Source organism: Lithobates pipiens, unplaced genomic scaffold (assembly GCF_037356315.1).
Source record: "Lithobates pipiens isolate NorthernLeopardFrog02 unplaced genomic scaffold, aLitPip1_a1.2 Scaffold_1, whole genome shotgun sequence".
NCBI lineage: Eukaryota > Metazoa > Chordata > Amphibia > Anura > Ranidae > Lithobates > Lithobates pipiens.
In genome coordinates this window covers 221635002-221653937 of record NW_027507685.1, presented here as the reverse complement: position 1 = coordinate 221653937, position 18936 = coordinate 221635002, and positions in this window count along the sequence as shown.

The window sequence follows — 18936 nt, the reverse complement described above, 5'->3', positions numbered from 1 at the left end:
AGTGACACTGTACCTCTTGTCCACCTCTTGGAGCATACGCTGCGTGGAATAATGGACAGGGCACTTGATGCAGAACAGAGGCAGGAAGAGGAGGACTTCCTTGCCTCTCAAGGCCCCCTTTATCCAGACAGTGTTCCTGCTGTGCCACCCATCACACAGGAAGAGGATGAGGAGGAGGAAGAGGAGGAGGAGGATGATTGTGTCAGCATGGAGGTGGAGGCTGGCACTCAGCATCAGCAGCAGCAGTCTTGTAGGGATGATTTACAGTCCCAAGAAACACGTGGACTTGTACGTGGCTGGGAGGAGGTAGCTGCGGATCATGTTGTCCTTAGTGACCCAGAGGACTCCGGACCGAATGCCTCAGCTAACCTACGCTGCATGGCCTCCCTGATCCTGCAAAGCCTGCGGAAGGATCCTCGTATTCTTCGGATCAAGGAGAGGGACCATTACTGGCTGGCCACTCTCCTTGATCCACGGTACAAGGGTAAGGTTGCCGACCTTATCTTGCCATCGCAGAGGGAGCAGAGGATGAGACATCTCCGGGAGGCCTTGCAGAAAGCTCTGTGCAACGCGTTCCCAGAGACTTGGAGGTTACAAACTCCTGGTCCTGGACAACGTGTTGCTGAGGCATCGGTCAGAAGGAGCGGTGGAGAAGGTGGCCGTCTGACTGATGCTTTCAGACAATTTTTTAGTCCGCAGCCCCAAGGTATGATTGTTCCAGCACCCATCGCCAGCGTCTGATTTACATGGTGCAGGAATACCTAGGTGCAAGGTCAGACTTGGACACCTTTCCCACCGAAAATCCTCTGGCTTACTGGGTCTTGAGGATGGATCACTGGCCAGAGCTTGCACAGTATGCAATTGAGCTACTGGCCTGTCCTGCATCCAGCGTTCTTTCGGAACGCACCTTCAGTGCTGCTGGCTTTGTTACCGATCACAGGGTGCGCCTGTCCACCGAATCAGTTGATCGACTGACCTTCATCAAGATGAATCAGTCTTGGATCACCCACAGCTACCAAGCACCTGAAGCTGATGTAACCGAAAAATTTTTTTTGAAATACCACATCCCTTCAAGACTGCCTATGCTGATGCTGAGTGACTGTCCTGTTATGTTGATTGTCTATCCTCTTCCTCCTCCGCTGATATGTTGGAAGAACATTTTTGGTTCTGGGTGATGCCAGCAGCCCAATTTTTCTGCCCCTGTTTAACAGGGGCGTTTAATTACAATTTTTGATGCAATGCTTTGCAGCAGGGCTAATTCCTGCAATAAAACTAGAGTATATGGCAGAGGTTGCAGTGTGGTGGCACCAGCACCAGTGCCTAAGGCCCAATTTTTCTGCCCCTGTTTAACAGGGGCGTTTAAGTACACTTTTTGATGCAATGCTTTGCAGCAGGGCTAATTCCTGCAATAAAACTAGAGTATATGGCAGAGGTTGCAGTGTGGTGGCACCAGCACCAGTTCCTAAGGCCCATTTTTCTGCCCCTGTTTAACAGGGGCGTTTAAGTACAATTTTTGATGCAATGCTTTGCAGCAGGGCTAATTCCAGCAAAAAAATGAGAGTATATGGAAGAGGTTGCAGTGTGGTGACACCAGCAGCAGTGCCTAAGACCAAATTTTTCTGCCCCTGTTTAACAGGGACATGTAATTACAATTCTTGATATAATATTTCACAGGAGGGCCCCTTCCTGTGCCCACCCAGAGTAACGGTGAGGACTTATAGTGTTGTGGCACCAGCACCACAACCACCAAAGGTCAATTTTTCTACCACTGTTCAACAATGGCATGTAATTACAATTCTTGATATAATCGTTCACAGCAGGGTGCTCCAGCGCCCACCAAGAGTCACTTTGAGGGCTTACAATGTTGTGGCAAAACCAACACCTTGTTCCGCCATTTCTGCAGAGCATATAGGGCAGGCACCTACTTTCAAACATCCAACTTACAAACATCTCCTACTTGCAAACGCAAGGAGACAGCAGCAAGTGAGATGAAAAAAGATGGACGACAAAACAAATTATACAGGGGTGATAACCCTTCCCTATGTTTTCCAAAAAGCTTAAAAATAGTTTTTTTGACTGGAGCTACACTTTAAAAATGTACCAGTTGAAAATTACAAACAGATTCAACTTAACACAACAAACCTACACAGTCCCTGTCTTGTTTGCACCGCCTGTATACTGCTGTTCTGAGTATATAGGGCCTGGGGGCCACACGCATTTCCTTTTTTTAATATGGGTACAGGGTTCCCCTTAATATGCGTACAAGACCCAAATAGGCTGGTAATGGGCAGGGAGGGCTACCCATGCCATTTTTCTCAATGATTTTCAACCATATTGCAGGAACCAGATATAACATTAAAACCGCAAGCAGTTTTAAATGGTGTTATTTCGGTTTAATGTCATTTTGTGCAGGGACTGTTCTAAACACGGGAAACACGTGACACTTCACAGGCATACTACAGACACCCCCCAGGCACCATATTTAAAGGAATATTTCACTTTTTTTTTCACTTTCATTGTCAGTAAAATCAGTGCTCCCGCCAAAACGGCCATTTTTAAAAACATTTTAGGCATTGACCCATGTCCCCTGGGGCAGGAGGCAGGTCCCCAAACCCTTTTTAGGACAGTATCTTGCATGTTAGCCGTTAAAATTAGCACTTTCCATTTCGAACGTTCGAGTCCCATAGACTTCAATGGGGTTCTAACGTTCGTAACGAACGTGGGGTCCGTTCGAAAGTTCTGGTACGAACCGAACCGGGGGGTGTTCGGCTCATCCCTAATCACCACCATGTCTGACTGTTGGTGTGATCTTGTTATGAAATGCTGTATTAGTTTTATGCCAGATGTAACTGGACGCACACCTTCCAAAAAGTAAAATTTTTGTCTTATCCATCCACAGAATATTTGCCTAAAAGTCTTGGGGATAATCAAGTTGTTTTGTTTTTTGGTAAATGTGAGATGAGCCTTTGTGTTCTTTTTGGTCAGCAGTGGCTTTGGCCTTGGAACTCTCCCATGGATGCCATTTTTGCCCAGTCTCTTTCTTATTGTTGAATTGTGAACACTGATCTTACCTGAGGCAAGTGAGACCTGCAGTTCTTAAGATGTTGTTCTGGGTTATTTTATGACCTCCTGAATGACTTGTCGTCGTCGTGCTTTTGGAGTAATTTTTGTAGGCTGGCCACGCCTTGGAAGGTTCACCACTGTTCCAAGTTATCTCCATTTGTGGTTCACTGGAGTTCCAAAGTCTTAGAAATTTCTAATCTAATTTCTAATTTCTGGATTTTTACAATGTCTGGAAACACAAATGTAACTTACAAATATAATAAAAATATACATATTTAAAAAACAAACTACACACTGTGGGGCCTCTAAGGCAGTGGTGGTCTGTACACGGGGGCGCCCCTCCCCCATCCATGTATCCGGCCCCCTAATCTACATGCAGGGTGCAGGATGCATGATTCCAATGGGGGATTTTAATTTTTTTTCAGCACATGATTATATAATAGGCTTCAAAAAAGGGTGGGCTCGGGGAGAACACTGTGCCCAAAGCCCACCCAATTGTGTGACAATAACGAATGAATATTCGCTATTGTCACACTGATTCTGCCTTCCAGCTAATCAGGAGGTGGGTCCTGAGACACATTTCCCGATTGGCAGAACGAAGAAGCTACCCTATTGGCCGAGGGAGGAGTAGGGAAGAGATGCCGAGGAGGAGACGCATGGCGGAGGAGATGCAGGGGAAGCCAGCCGCCCATCGCCGAAAAGGAAGCTCTGCCAGGGTAAGTGTTGCGGGTGACAACCAAACGACTGGGGAGGGGGGTTGTGGGTGACCCAACTGGGGGCGGGGGGAGGGGTGGCTGTGCACTGTGTGACACACCCCCCAAAAGAAATTTACCACCAGCCGCCACTGCTCCAAGGTAGTTTGTCAGGAGTGCCCATTCATACCAAGGTGGTCTGCTGCGGTGCCTTAATCCATGTGTGTTAAGATGCATTGTTTTAAGGCAGACACTTTATTTTAATTGGATGCTAGGGACACTACAAGAGACAAAATGCAGTGCACAGCACAGCAAAGTAGTGCTTTATCCTCTTAAAATGGTCATCCAGCACTGGCCGGGCCTGCTCCACAGACATTAGATTATTGTTCACTGGCCAAAAAAAGCCAAGACGGAAGGAAGACTGTTATCTCAGTTCTTTTTGGCACCTTTGCAAGTTTCGGAGTTACTCACTGAGCAGCCATAACTTCCCTCTACATTTTATTGTTTGATTTATTTCACTATTGCGCAAAATTATACACATATTCTCTTTACCTTTGCGAGTTACCAATAAAAAGTATCCTGCATACAAACCTGGAAATGAATTACAATACCAATAATAGACACCAGATGGCAGTGATGTTATGACCATCCATCTATACCACTCAGCATATTCAGTTTATGCTGCTTATATAGGACTACAAGGACACTAATGGGTCCATTTCTAAAATCTCCCAAAATTTATTTTTAGCCATCCAAGAGTGTGCGTGTGTTTTGACAGCTTCATGTAGCATAGTGGAGCTTGAGAGATCATATTTGAAGTTGTTTTTAACGTCCTCCTTCAAGTCATCTGATTCATTACTGCATGAGGCTGCAGCTACAACAATGGGATTCTGGGCAGTCCCTATCATATATAGGGTTGCCATCTGTCCAGGATTCACTTGGACAGTTCGGGTTTTGAATCATGTGTCCGGGTTTCAGTCGACTTGAAACCTAGACACAATATTCAGGCAGTAATGTAGCTCAGAACAGTGTGGGTGAGGGGGCGCTATGCAAACCACATTACTATTCTCCTTGGAGCGCCCAAAGGTGTCCTAGGTCTTTTACAATCCTTTACAGAATGCAAAAAAATTTTTTTTTGCTGTGCGTCACTAAAGTGTTCGGGTTTGGCTTGAAGAAAAAGTGTCAGCACTAATTATATAGCTTGCCTCGTTTTCTGGATGCAGGACATCCAGCATCATCCTGCACTTTTCTCCCCAGCCTTACTGTCCCTGGGCCGCCCCTTTCATTCATTCATTTGATTTCGGCCTCTTGCACACTGCAGCTTGAAAAAAGTCAGCACAGGTTTTTTTTTGTTTTTTTTTTTTTTACTGAGCTAAAATACAGCCCATTAATTGTAAATGTGCCTATGCACACATGTGCGCAAACAAGCACCGTACATTCTTCAGAATCTGCATTTTTGGTCAGTAATTTACACCTCATGCTCGCAAATGCGAACAAATGGAAATTTACATAATCTGCAGAAGGAGAATAAGAAAATAGGTTTTCGCACATTTGCGCAGAAATGTGCAAGTGCGCGCCAAAGTGCATGTAAATACATACCAAAAAAAATGTCTGAAAAAGTAGATGCTCAAACAGGAGGATCAGGAAGGGAAAAAAAAAAGCTTACAATTCAGAAAAAAATAAATAAATAAATAAATAAATAATTGTAAAAAACTTAACCTTTTAAATGCCTGCTGCTAGGGGGTCCCTTGTAGTCTGCCTTCTTCAATGGCCGGGCTGGTGACATCACTTCCCCTCGTGCCGCACAGTCATCTGGGACCTGTCACGTGTCCCAGATGACTGTACGGCGTATCACGGCGCCGCTCGCGCATGCGCAGTGAGTGCCTGGCTGTGGCCACAGTAAGAATGCCGGCGCCGCGAGCGGAGCGCAGAACGAGGGGGGGGGGCTTCGTTCCCTCGCATCGCTGGACCCTGGGACAGGTAAGTGCCCAATTATTAAAAGTCAGCAGCTGCAATATTTGTAGCTCTTCTTCTTCTTCTTCTTCTTCTTCTTCTGATGATGACACTGGGTCTAAAATAAAGTATGAAATGAAAAAAAACAGAAATGTTTTTTTTAATTCCATCTTTATTAATGGCTACCATATAGTACATAGGATCGAACAAGAATATAGTCAACCATAGCCAAAAAATTACTCATAAAAGACATGACTATTTGTTTGGAACAAAAAACAAAGACTATCGTGTCAATGTTACAAAGAGTCAGCATATACCAGTGTTAATTTTGTCTACTAAAATATTTTCAATGACTAAAAGTAAATTGAAATTTGACATCACAATTAACACTGCACTACCACATAAGAATAAGCAGGGGGCGTCTACTAATCTGCTAAAAGAAAACAAAAATTAGTAAAAGGCATTTCTTAATATTTATTGTTGGTATTATATTCAGGTAATATGTACAATGACATTCCAGCCAATGGAGTTTACAGTTTTTGTGATTTTTTTTATATTTTCAAGTTGTATGATATTTTTGTACGTTTATGAAACTATATATCACAACGGCTAAATCTATGTCTGTAGTGCATATTCAACCCTTAAAGTGGAAGTAAACCCACTTTTTTAACTTTTACCTACAGGAAAGCCTATAATAAGGCTTACCTGTAGGTAAAAAAAATATCTCCTAAACCTGTACGGTTTAGGAGATATTCCCCTCGGTATGCGCCGCTGACTGCAGCGGCGCATGCGCACAAGGGGGTTCTCTCCGCGAAAATCCGGCAGCGCTCGTCCGGCCGGATTTAAATCTCCCGCGCGCATGCGCGGGAGTGACGATATCGCGGCTCCGGCCACTCACAGCGCCGGAGCCGCGATACCCGGAAGAGACGCCGAGGGAGCATGTCGGCTTCCTCGGCGTGGATCGGGCGAGATGTCGGGGCCTCGTTCTAAGGTAAGTATTTCATAATGAGCTAGTATGCGGTGCATACTAGCTCATTATGCCTTTTGCTTTGCAGGTTTAAAAAAAAAAAAAAAAATGCGGGTTTACTACCGCTTTAATACCATAAATAATGTTATTCGATTTTTACTTCAGGAGTATGTAATGAGTTTTGGCAATTCTAAAGAAACGCTTAAATAATGCATTCAAATTGAACTAAACCCATTTGATTTCAGTCGACTGAAATATAACTAAAACAACTGAGTAGACTAAAATATGACTAAAACTTAAATGGCATTTTAGGCTAAATACTAATGCCCCGTATACATGATCGGATTTTCCGACAACAAATGTTGCATGTCAGCTTGTTGGCGGAAAATCCGACCATGTGTATGCTCCATCGAACATTTGTTGTCTGACTTTTCGTCAACAAATGTTGGCTAGCAGGTTCCCAAATTTTCCGCCAAAAAATGTTTGTTGTCGAATTTTCCGATCATGTGTAGACAAGTCCGTTGGACAAAAGTCCAAAGTACAAACACGCATGCTCAGAATCACACATCACTATTGAACTTCTTTTTATTGGCCCGCCGTACGTCTTGTACTCACTACGTTCATAATTGTTGGCTAACATTTGTGTGACCGTGTGTATGCAAGAAAAGTTTGCGCCAACGCCCTTCGGACAAAATTCCACGGTTTTGTTGGCAAGCAATCTTATCGTGTGTACGAGGCTAAACAAACGGAAAGTCCGTTCGTGTGTACAGGACATAAGACTAAAACTAAATCAAATTTGCTGCCAAAATGAACACTGGCGTATACATTATAGTGTTAAAAGTATTGGGAAGCCGGCCTTTACACGCACATGAACTTCAATGATATCCCAGTCTTAGTCCGTAGGGTTCAATATTGAGTTGGCCCACCCTTTGTAGCTATACCAGCTTCAACTCTTCTAGGAAGACTGTCCACCAGGTTTAGGAGTGTGTCTATTGGAATGTTTGATCATTCTTCCAGAAGCGAATTTGTGAGGTCAGACACTGATGTGGACGATGTGTCAGACGCCGCACAGGCGGAGAGCACAAAAGAGCAGCGTTCCCTACATACATTTAACGGGAAGCTTGAGGGTGACCATCACACTTTACCTCGCTGTTAAAGTGGAAGTAAACCCACCTATCATTTTCAGCCAAGGAAGCTGCTATCTTTGCCTCTGTTTTAATCTACAACTGCCTTGATGCTCCCCACGTGATCAGTTATGACACCCAGGGCCAGATTAACATAGGGGCTTTTGGAGCTGCAGCTCCAGGCCCCTTACCTTAACCAGTTGCCGACCGCCGCACGACGATGTACGTCGATAGCATGGCACGGGCAGGCATATTGGCGTACATGTACGTCCCTTGCCTCCCGCGGGTCGGGGGCCCGATCGGGCCCCCGCCCGGTGCCTGCGGCGGTCGGTATTCGTGCGGGAGCGATCCCGGACGAGGGGACGGCCATTCGTTCATGGCCACCCCCTCGCGATCGCTCCCGACGAATAGGAATCCCCCGTGACATCACTTCCTCTCCTGTAATGTAAACACAGGAGAGGAAGTGATGTATTCTCTCCTCCGTGTCGGTATTTTTCGTTCCGACACGGAGGAGAGCGGATCGGTGAGTTGCACCAACACTCTACACACACAGTAGAACATGCCAGGCACACTCACACCCCCCCTTTACCCCCCGATCACCCCCCCAATTACCCCTGCCCCCCAGTCACAGTGACACCAATGTCATTTTTTTTTTTTTTTTTTGCATTGGTGTCATTTGTGACTGTAATAACTGTTAGGGCAGTTAGAGTTAGCCCCCTTTAGTTCTAATGTACCCCCCTAACCCCCCCAATAAAGGTTTAACCCCGTGATCACCCCCCGTCGCCAGTGTCACTAAGGCTGGGTTCACATTGCAGCGGTTTATGAGAACGAATGTGATTCGCACCGCACTGCAGTGCAAATCACATCCGATCTCTGTGCGATTCGAGTTCAGCCATTCGCCGCACCCGCCGCACCCGCCACACCCGCCGCACCCACCGCAAATTCGCACGGGACCCTTTTTTTGGCCCGCAGCAGAATCGGATCGCATGGGTGTTCACACCATGCGATCCGAGTTTGCAGATCGCACTGCGATATGCGAACTGATCTGGGGGTGTCAGTAACATTTCACTGACACTCCCAGCAGTTCGCATAGGGCAGTGTGAACTGCCGCCGGGAGGCATGCGATGCGGGAACCCGCCGCGGATTTGCGGCGTTTCCGCATCGCTCCAGTGTGAACCCAGCCTAATAAGCGATCATTTTTCTGATCGCCGTATTAGTGTCACAGGTGACGCTAGTTAGGCAGGTAGGTATTTAGGTTCGCCGCAGCTTTTTATAGCGCCAGGGACCCCCATATACTACCGCATAAAGCCCCCTGATTGCCCCCTAGTTAACCCTTTCACCAGTGATCACCATATAACTGTTACAGGTGACGCTGGTTGGTTAGTTATTTTTTATAGTTTCAGGGCACCCGCCATTTATTACCTAATAAAGGTTTAACCCCCTGATCACCCGGCGGGTGTCATTTGTGACTAATAACTGTTAGGGCAGTTAGGGTTAGCCCCCTTTAGTTCTAAGGTACCCCCCTAACCCCCCCAATAAAGGTTTAACCCTGTGATCACCCCCCGTCGCCAGTGTCACTAAGGCTGGGTTCACATTGCAGCGGTTTATGAGAACGGATGTGATTCGCACCGCACTGCAGTGCAAATCACATCCGATCTCTGTGCGATTCGAGTTCAGCCATTCGCCGCACCCGCCGCACCCGCCACACCCGCCGCACCCGCCGCAAATTCGCACGGGACCCTTTTTTTGGCCCGCAGCAGAATCGGATCGCATGGGTGTTCACACCATGCGATCCGAGTTTGCAGATCGCACTGCGATATGCGAACTGATCTGGGGGTGTCAGTAACATTTCACTGACACTCCCAGCAGTTCGCATAGGGCAGTGTGAACTGCCGCCGGGAGGCATGCGATGCGGGAACCCGCCGCGCATTCGTGGCGTTCCCGCATCGCTCCAGTGTGAACCCAGCCTAATAAGCGATCGTTTTTCTGATCGCTGTATTAGTGTCACAGGTGACGCTAGTTAGGCAGGTAGGTATTTAGGTTCGCCGCAGCTTTTTATAGCGCCAGGGACCCCCATATACTACCGCATAAAGCCCCCTGATTGCCCCCTAGTTAACCCTTTCACCAGTGATCACCATATAACTGTTACAGGTGACGCTGGTTGGTTAGTTATTTTTTTATAGTTTCAGGGCACCCGCCATTTATTACCTAGTCTCACTAGTGTACCCCTAAATTTAGGGGTGTCTACTTTCCAAAATGGGGTCATTTGGGGGGGGTTTGTGCCATCTTGGCATTTTATGGCCTTCAAAACTGTAACGCCCTTAGAAAGCCTGAAGGCGGTGCTTGGTTTTCGGGGCCCCGTACGCGGCTAGGCTCCCAAAAAGTCCCACATATGTGGTATCCCCGTACTCAGGAGAAGCAGCAGAATTTATTTTGGGGTGTCATTTCACATATGCCCATGGCATGCGTGAGCAATATATCATTTAGTGACAACTTTGTGAAAAAAAAAAAAAAAAAAAAAAAGTTTGTAATTTTCCCGCAACTTGTGGCAAAATATAAAATATTCCATGGACTCAACATGCCTCTCAGCAAATAGCTTGGGGTGTCTACTTTCTAAAATGGGGTCATTTGTGGGGGTTTTGTGCCATCTTGGCATTTTATGGCCTTCAAAACTGTAATAGGTAGTGAGAAGTGAACTCAAAAATTTACGCCCTTAGAAAGCCTGAAGGCGGTGCTTGGTTTTCGGGGCCCCGTACGCGGCTAGGCTCCCAAAAAGTCCCACATATGTGGTATCCCCGTACTCAGGAGAAGCAGCAGAATTTATTTTGGGGTGTCATTTCACATATGCCCATGGCATGTGTGAGCAATATATCATTTAGTGACAACTTTGTGAAAAAAAAAAAAAAAAAAAAAAAGTTTGTAATTTTCCCGCAACTTGTGGCAAAATATAAAATATTCCATGAACTCAACATGCCTCTCAGCAAATAGCTTGGGGTGTCTACTTTCTAAAATGGGGTCATTTGTGGGGGTTTTGTGCCATCTTGGCATTTTATGGCCTTCAAAACTGTAATAGGTAGTGAGAAGTGAACTCAAAAATGTACGCCCTTAGAAAGCCTGAAGGCGGTGCTTGGTTTTCGGGGCCCCGTACGCGGCTAGGCTCCCAAAAAGTCCCACATATGTGGTATCCCCGTACTCAGGAGAAGCAGCAGAATTTATTTTGGGGTGTTATTTCACATACGCCCATAGCATGTGTGAGCAATATATCATTTAGTGACAACTTTGTGTAAAAAAAAAAAAAAATTTTTTTTTTTGTCATTATTCAATCGCTTGAGGCAAAAAAATAAAATATTCAATGGGCTCAACATGCCTCTTATCAATTTCCTTAGGGGGTCTACTTTCCAAAATGGGGTCATTTGGGGGGGTTTTGTACTGCCCTGCCATTTTAGCACCTCAAGAAATGAGATAGGCAGTCGTAAACTAAAAGCTGCGTAAATTGCAGAAAACGTACCTTAGTTTGTAGATGTGACAACTTTTGCGCAAACCAATAAATATACAATTATTGACTTTTTTTTTACCAAAGACATGTGGCTGAATACATTTTGGCCTAAATGTATGACTAAAATTGAGTTTATTGGATTTTTCTAATAACAAAAAGTAGAAAATATCATTTTTTTTCAAAATTTGCGGTCTTTTTACGTTTATATCGCAAAAAATAAAAATCGCAGAGGCAATCAAATACCATCAAAAGAAAGCTCTATTTGTGGGAAGAAAAGGACGCAAATTTTGTTTGGGTACAACATTGCATGACCGCGCAATTACCAGTTAAAGCAGCGCAGTGCCAAAGTGTAAAAAGACCTCTGGTCATTTACCAGCAAAATGGTCCGGTCTGAAAGTGGTTAAGATAGGCCCATTTGCCAAGAAAAAAAAAAAATCTAAAAAAACAAACAAAAAAAAAAAATGATTGAGCTTTGAGTGTTGTAGAGACCCCAACATTGTGGGGAAGGTAGCCGAAGACCTACCTCACCGCTAGCCAAAATTTGTGGCTCCTTGCACAGCCCATCAGAAGCTACATACAGAGCGGCCAGTTTAAATACAAGCTGGCACACTCTGTTTACAGCAGACTGAGAGGTTGAGCTCACGGTGCCTCTCCCCACTTCTTGTCAGAGGAATTGAGCTCAAAGGACAGCTTGGAGCCTTGGACCAATGGTAAAGTACCACTGGCTCCAGCTGTCCAATAAAAGACACATGATCCCTTCCAGCCCAACCCTCTTAATTACAAAGAAATACATGGTTTTATGGGTATAAGGTTTACCCACAATCCCATGTTTTTCTCACACAGTTAAGAAGGAGAATGAGAATCTTCTGCTGCTGAAAAGGTACTTTTTTATTCGACCCAAATAATATATTATTATGCTATATGTTATAACATTTATTATTTATCTATTTACTGTGCAATTACTGGTTGGAAGTTATAACTTCAAACTTCAGTCATTTGTCCGTTAAGCCACCTGCTTGAGTACAGTTTTCGAAAATATAGTAAATTACCTTAAAAACAAAATATAACATTTATTTGTATATTACTTATTATTAACCCCTTGCCACCCAGGCCAATTCTGACACTTTTCTCCTACATGTAAAAATCATCATTTTTTTGCCTAGAAAATTACTAAGAACCCTCAAACATATTATAATATATATATATATATATATATATACAGTACAGACCAAAAGTTTGGACACACCTCCTCATTCAAAGAGTTTTCTTTATTTTCATGACTATGAAAATTGTAGATTCACACTGAAGGCATCAAAACTATAAATTAACACATGTCCAATTATATACTGAACAAAAAAGTGTGAAACAAGTGAAAATATGTCTTATATTCTAGGTTCTTCAAAGTAGCCACCTTTTGCTTTGATTACTGCTCCGCACACTCTTGGCATTCTGTTGATAGTGCCCACTGTCATAAAATTCTCTCCTGTACATACTGCCCTCTGTCATACCCTCCACACTCCTCTCCTACACATAGTGCCCGTTGTCATACACGTCTCTCCTGTACATAGTCCCCACTGTCATACCCTCTACATTCCTCTCCTGTGCATACTACCCACTGTCACACACTTCGACCCTGTACATAGTGTCCACTGTCATACCCTCCACACTCCTCTCCTGTACATACTGCCCACTGTTATACCTTCCACGCTCCTCTCCTGTACATATTGCCTGCTGTCATACCCTCCACACTCCTCTCCTGTACATACTGCCCACTGTTATACCTTCCATGCTCCTCTCCTGTACATATTGCCTGCTGTCATACCCTCCACACTCCTCTCCTGTACATATCACCCACTGTCTTCCCCTCCACACTTGTCTCCTGTACATACCCTCCCTACCACTCTGCTGTGCATACTACCCACTTTCATAAACTCCTCTACTGTACATAGTACAGCTGTCATACCCTCCACACTCTCTCATCCCCTTTCTCTGTCTCATGTTCCATTTCTCTATTTAATTAATTTTTTTAAACAAAAAATTTTTTTGCATTTTTTATTTTATTTTTTTTATAAAAAGCCCCACCAAAATCCTCAGCACCGGGCCCATGATGTTCTCAATCTGGCCCTGATGACACCAGCCACTGACAGTTTGGTTGCGAGCACAACCAATGGGAGTATTACATACCTGGCACGTGCAAGAAATGTAACAGTTTTTTGAAACTGTTAAATGTATGGATTTATTTCTGCTTCAGGGTGAATATTCAGTTTAACAATAAATGTTCTATGCTTTCAAGTCCTTCTATTTACTGACTAGAACAGTTTTGTTTTTTCTTTGAGCTGCTTTACCCCATATGGGCTGCTACCATATGTATAACAGAATGCAGATATTTGCCACCTCAACTATGCAGCAATAATTCTGTGAGAGGCTCGTACCAATTATGTTAAAAATAATAAATGCCCGAGGCATTCTTCACATGTCCATGTCGTGGGAACATACACAATATCATGTGATTTCCCACAAGACACAACAACTCATTCATTCTTAACGGCACTCCCATGTATCTTGCTGACAAGTATGTGCTTCGTACACACTACAAATCACAGTTCAGCCTTCACAGCCCGGCACTTCATAAGGCCATTCAACAGGCAAAGCTTCAGCACTCAGAGTAATGTCAGACCTTGTCTTAACTTCCAACCCCCCCCCACATAAAGTTCTATGGCTGCATCACTGGCCAGTAGGAATATGCAGCAGGGTTACTGATACCCCTTCCAGAGTATTTGGCGTTGATGTTGGCGTGGATCTTAAATGTTGCCTGTTAGGTATTATAGATCAGTGGTCATCAACCCTGTCCTCAGGGCCCACTAACAGGCCAGATTGTATTACCTTGGGGAGATGCAGACTAGAATACTGCAATCACTGAGCAGCAAATTATATCACCTGTGATGTATTTCAGTTATCTTGCAAACCTGGGTCCTGAGGACAGGGTTGATGACCACGGTTCTAGATGATCTTCAGGTGGAGGAGGTAGTCAAACAAGCCATAGCCAGGGTGCTGTTTCAGGCCTGTATCCTGATCCTTCGACATTGGAAGTCCACTGAGCCTCCCTTGCAGGGCCGTTTTTAAGGCAGGGCAAAAGGGGCAGCTGCCCTGGGCCCTGTCATTGTTGTGGGGCCCAAAGCAGCTGCTTCATACTTGCCAACTATCCCAGTTTAAATTCCCTCCTCCCTTGAGGTTTTAGTCCTGTGCTGTGTCCCGATATCTCAGTGTGAAGTGCTGCTAATAATGCTGCCCAGCTCTGCCCTATTGTTGTGTAAAGATTCACCTTCCGACCGGTAATTAAATTACCGGCACTCATATGTAAATAGGGGCAGCCAGCGGCATTGATATGCATATCATGCCCCCCTGAGGTCATATCCACTGTAATCTCTAGCAACCAATCAACAAGCAGAAATCATGTGCTGTAACCTTTAGCAACTAATCAGTGAGCCATAATGTGTGCTGTAACCTCTAGCAACCAGTCAGTGAGCGGTAATGATACACTGTAACCTCTGGCAACCAATGGCAATGGCTGCCTGATCTGATTCAGTAAACTTATTTTGAGTCTAGCTGCTATTTATTTTATGTCTCAGAGCAGGTGGAGAGCAAAAGTGCATGGGGGGGGGCCCCCAAGAAAAGTTTTGCCCATGGTCCAATCAATATTAAAGACGGCCCTGCTCCCTTGTGGAAGGAGCGGGTGGCACAAATGGACACGATACTACGTCTGGAGAAGTTTATTTTCCAACAGGGAGGATGCCCAGGCAAATACCAAGCAGTCACCCTGGTTGGATATGCCAGGGCTATCCCCAGTTGATTTCATTCTGGATAGAATTTTGTGATTACTCAGGTATAAAAAGTAAAATATTGCAGACGGGGTGTGTGGGGAGTTGTAATAAAACAGTATATGATTCAGTTGCATGTGTCGACCTAAAAACCTTGAGTCAATGAACAAAAGTGGACATTTACTGTTTTTTGTTTTTAAGGATATATTCGCTGTAATCTCTTTGGACCAAACAAATATTTGTAAATTACATTTTTGTTCTCAAAAACTTTCTTTGAGATAAAAAAAAAAAAGGAATATGCAGCAGGCAAGGGCAAGCTTTGGCACTATCCATGCATGCCAAAGCCCGGCATACAATCACACAGGTAAGATACAATAGGTATTTGCATTTTTATACTTTTTTTTTTTACCACTTCAGCCCTCGGAATAATTTACCCCTTTCATGACCAGGCCATTTTTGAGCACTGTTACTTTAACTGACAATTGCGCGGGCGTGCAATGTTGTACCCAAACAAAATTGACGTCCTTTTTTCCCCACAAATAGAGCTTTCATTTGGTGGTATTTAATCACCTCTGAGGTTTTAAATTTGTGCGCTATAAACCAAAAAAACATACAATTTTTTGGAAAAAAAAATTAAAATTTTCTGCTATAAAACATATCCAATAAAATGTTTTAAAAAATCCAATTTTTTTCATCAATTTAGGCCAATAAGTATTCTGCTACATATTTTTGGTTAAAAAAAAATCCCAATAAGTGTATATTGATTGGTTTGCGCAAAAGTTATAGCATCTACAATCTATGGTATATTTTTAGTGATTTTTTTTTTTTTTAATTTATTTTTTTACTAGTAATGGTGACGATCAGCGACCTATAGCGGGACTGCGACATTGAGGCGGACGAATTGGACACACAAAGCCTCTTGCACATGATCCTGTTTGAGCATCTATGTTTTCAGACGTAATTACAGGAGTTTGTAGTATAGAAGTATTTGCGCTTATTTTCACGTATATGTATATAATTTTGCACAAGTCTATTCTCACATTCTCGTTCTGTACAAATCTACAAATGGACATTTGTGAACACGTGCACAAATTTGCACGCAGGAGGCATAAATTACTGACCAAAAATGCAAATTTTCTATTTTTATATTTTTTATTTACTGCATGGCACTTTTTCAAGCTGCAGTGTACAAAAGTGACACATTTGACAATTGTTTTTTTTTTTGGGGGGGGGGGACCAGTGACACCAATACAGTGATCAGTCCTAAAAAATATGCACTGTAACTATACTAAAGACACTGGCTGGGAAGGGGTTAACATCAGGGGCGATCAAAGGGTTAACTCTGGGGGGGGGGGGGGGTGCTTGTACTGTAAGAATACAGAGATCCGTGTTCCTGCTTAGCACAAACACAAGATGTGTGTCTTCTCCTGTCACAGAACGGCAATTTGCCTTGTTTACCTAGGCAGACCGCCATTCTGTCTGCCTCGGAAACGCAGACATCCCAACCTACAAAAACAAATTTCAGGGAGGTGGTAAAATATTTTTTAAATCGCTTTTTCAATATTTTTTCACAGTGTTTCTGGGGAAGCGGGTAGGGGGTGGGTGGTATGTGGTAGTGGATGGCATCAGTAGTTTTTGTATTTTTAATAATAGATTTTTTTACAATGTTTTGTTTTAAAAAAAAAAATTCACAATGGTTTTTGGGGAGAAGCAGTTGGGGCAGTGGACAGTGTTGGTAGGGCAGGGGAGAGTGGTGTCAGTAGTTTATATTTTTTTATTTTTTACACTTTTTCATTTTTTAGATTTTTTTTTTTTTTTTTTTTTACAATATTCTTTTTTTGATTTTTTGGGGCGGCTTTGGTGAGATGTCAGGGGTCTAAACAGAACCCTGACATCTCCCCTTGAGACAAAGGGACTGAGGACACAGATTCCCCAGTCCCTTTCTCAGCATTAACACAGTTTAATCTGCTCAGTAATCACAGGACACAGGAGCGATCTCGCTCACTGTGTCCTATTACTAGTTCCCCCCACAACCAGCGGGAGAGGAGGGGAGTTGGTTGCGAGGGAAGGGGGGGGGGCGGAAGAGAACACGGGGGCTGAAGGATAACGGGGGGGGGGGCAGAGGGGCCGGGGGAGGAACACACAGAGCAGCTGAGAATGATCGATGCGGCTGGAGGGACAGCTGTGAACACCGATCTCCCTGTTTAGCTGACAGCCACAGGAGGGAGAGAAGGAGAAGCAGCTCTCAGCTAAAAATCCATACAAAGGAGATCGGGAGGCGCTTGCGGGTGTGCGGGAGCCGCCGCAGAAATGCGTGAGTCTCCCGCACCTTGCGGGAGACTTGAGATGTCTGGGAACGATTGGGTCCACCAGAGCCGCTGATTGGCTCCCACTGTGCCTAATCCCAGCGGCAGAGGGTCAACAGTGCCCCAGACTCAGAAGAAGAAATCACGTACAGTTGCGTGATTTTGCTCTTAACCAATTGCTGTCCACCTCACAACAATATACGTCGGCAGAATGGCTCGTACAGGCAGAATCACGTACCTGTACGTTGCCCTTTAAGAGGCTGCCAGCGGGCGCTCCTGCAGCAAGCTCTGTGAGTTGGGTCGCGGTTCCTGCGGACTCGATCGCCGTGGTGATACCCGCGATCACCTCACGGGGAGGAAGAACGGGGAGGAAGAACGGGGAGATGCTAATGTAAACAAGGAGCAGAGATCAGTGACATGTCGCACACAGCCACGCCCCCCCCCCCCCACAGTTAGAAACACGCCCCAGGACACACTTTATCCCCACACTGCCACCTAGTGGTTAACCCCTTCACTGCCAGTGTCATTTACACAGGAATCAGTGCATTTGTATAGCACTGATTGCTGTATAAATGACAATGGTGTCAAAAATGTCTGATGTGTCCCCCATAATGTCGCAGTCACGCTAAAAATCGCTAATTGCCGCCATTTAAAATTTATATATATATATATATATACTGTAAGGGATCTTCCCGGGGTAGGGTGTGTTTGGACACAGTTCACAGCAGACTTGGAATTTATAAAGCAGATCTTGGCGTTTATTCGTGGTACAACCAGTCCAGCAAACAAAATATACAGCAACACCGTGCTTTCTAAGTACAACAAAAATAAAAGTCCTAGCCCGGCTGGGCGCTTACTAACAGGTTCTGCTCACCTATCTGACACTTACAAACACAGCGTCTTTCGCCTGGATATCGCAGGGTGAGTTTTAGCTCCAGCAGTGGCTGTGCTTGCAGCTTCCTTCAACACACAGATTTTTCATTCCCTGGCTGAGAGCAATCACCTGCAGACCCTGCAGTGCCTTTAGCTTCCCAGGCTAATTAGGATCAAAGCTCACCTGATCCCAAACCCAGAACTGGATCGGGGGATGTGGAATGACAGGTCCCTCTACCAAACCTACCTGCCATTCCATATAAACCCAGGCCCGGCAAAATTAAATAACAACTCAGCAGCATATCGCTGCTGAGAAACTGATCCATCCTGGATTTACCATCTCACACTGTGTAGCAACCTAGGTGAGATGTACACCCCCTCAACCACTTCTCCAGTGACATGTCTACATATCCCCCCCCTCTTTTTCAGACCGGAGGGCTGAGCCTTTTGTCCCCACAGACAACTCACCCTTGACAATGCGTCAGCATTTGCCTGTAATTTCCCTGGCCTGTGTTCCACAGTGAAATTAAAGTTTTGTAGGGAGAGAAACCATCTAGTCACTCTTGCATTTCTCTCCTTGTTTAACTTCATCCATGTTAGGGGGGCATGGTCTGTCACCAACTTGAATTTCCTGCCTAGCAAGT